Here is a 1803-nt window from a genome sequence, read left to right as displayed (position 1 = left end):
AAAACCTAAAATTTCAAATTTCAAATTTCAAATTTCAGAATTCAAATTTTCAAACTTCAAACTCATAAAATTTAAAAAAAAAAAATAATTTGCTTGATCACCTATTCAATGAAATTTAATGTCATGTCATAAAACATTAAAAAAAAAAAATCTCTTGATTGTTGCATATAGTATAAGGCATCAGCATAAAATATTCTAAGGGCTGAACCCATTTAAAAAGATAAGGTCGGGATTTTCATCACTCGTCCTCAGCCCAAAAAATCACCCCAGTGCATAAATATCCTAAGCTTAACTAAAATCAACTAGACGTTGGCCCCTAAGGACATTCGAGCTCAATAGGACGAAGACCATCGAAAGTTGCACCAATTTCGCTCTGTGGCTTAGTTGATGTCTAGGCAAGCTTTGTCCCTATAAGGAAGACAGTTCATCTGTTCGAGGCAAGTGGGTTTTAAGTGGGACCTTTACGAACGCATCGTGACCCCTCCAGTTACCTGGAAGCTTACCTGGTCAACTCGGTTCATTAGACCGGATTGAAGGCTTAGGTGTCCTCTTCAAACCAGTTAGGAGCTGTCTAGAAATTTAAGAAAAACATTAGAAATTGAGGTGTAATGTTTTGTTGCATGTTTGATTGTGAATAGATTTTTATTTTAGGGTGTCGTTTTAGGGTATCTTTAATTGGTACTTATATTTATTTATTTTTTTTTAAAAAAAAAGAAGAGGAAAAATATTTTGCATGCTAAAGTGGAATAGGGACGACACCGGGTCGATTAAGTCGTACAACTTTAGATCATCCCTTAGGACACATCCCTGAAATTCCTTCGCAGTATCTCACACCTTGTGAGATGGCTGATTTAAATGAAGATGCGGGGAGTCACCACAATCGAGAACGAGGAACCCCATGTTATGACTCTAAGACAATACCTACAACTGGCTAGGACTAGTCAGCCTTCATGCATAATTTTTTTCGATAATGTAGGACATTTGACATCAAACCAGGGGTAATTCAATTGCTGCCTAAGTTTCACGGGTTAGAGTCCGAAAGTCTGTATCTTCATTTAAAGGATTTTGAAGAATTGAGCATTACATTTAGAGTGCCGAACATCACCGAGGATGTCCTCAAGCTGACATTGTTTCCTTTCTCTCTAAAGGATAAGGCTAAAACATGGCTAAACTCTTTGCGACCTAGATCAATAAGAACTTGGCAAGATATGCAGAGAGAATTTTTAAAGAAGTTCTTCCCCACACAAAGGACCAACTTTTTGAAAAGATATATCAGCAATTTCCAACAAAAAGATAATGAAACATTTTATGAATGTTGGAAAAGATTTAAAGACCTTCTCTCATGCCCTCATCACGGATTCGAAACTTGGAGAACCATTAGCTTCTTTTATGAAGGTTTATCTCCACAGTTGAAACAGTTTGTAGAGACCATGTGCAATGGTAGATTTTTAGAAAAACACCCTGATGTAGCGTGGGAGTATTTGGATTCCCTTACGGAGACTGCCCAACTTTGGGATAACGGAGATAGAAACAACAAGTCTTTGCCTAAGCCTACTAGCTCTGTACAGGGAGGCCTTTACAACCTCAGAACTGAGGATGATCTTCATGCTAAAATGGCAGCCCTCACTAGGAAGGTAGAAGAAATTGAGCTTAGGAAGGTTGAGCCTGTCAAGACTATAGAGCTTAGAAACGAGTGTTGTGGTATCTGCGATATGTCGGGTCATACTACTACAGATTGCCCCACCATACCGGCATTCAAAGAAGTCTTGCACGATCAAGCAAATGCTATGAACTCCTACCAAA

General features: G+C 38.3%; 1 non-coding gene across 1 annotated transcript; it reads right to left on the bottom strand.

Moving 5' to 3' along the window:
- Positions 1 to 1254: 1254 nt before the first annotated feature.
- Positions 1255 to 1360, bottom strand: LOC120107574. The gene has a single exon (XR_005509293.1). It is a non-coding gene; the product is annotated as a small nucleolar RNA R71 (small nucleolar RNA).
- Positions 1361 to 1803: the final 443 nt, after the last annotated feature.

This window comes from Phoenix dactylifera, unplaced genomic scaffold, assembly GCF_009389715.1.
Source record: "Phoenix dactylifera cultivar Barhee BC4 unplaced genomic scaffold, palm_55x_up_171113_PBpolish2nd_filt_p 000907F, whole genome shotgun sequence".
Classification (NCBI taxonomy): domain Eukaryota; kingdom Viridiplantae; phylum Streptophyta; class Magnoliopsida; order Arecales; family Arecaceae; genus Phoenix; species Phoenix dactylifera.
The sequence above is the reverse complement of the archived record's forward strand: the minus strand, read 5'-3'. Positions and strand labels throughout refer to the sequence as shown.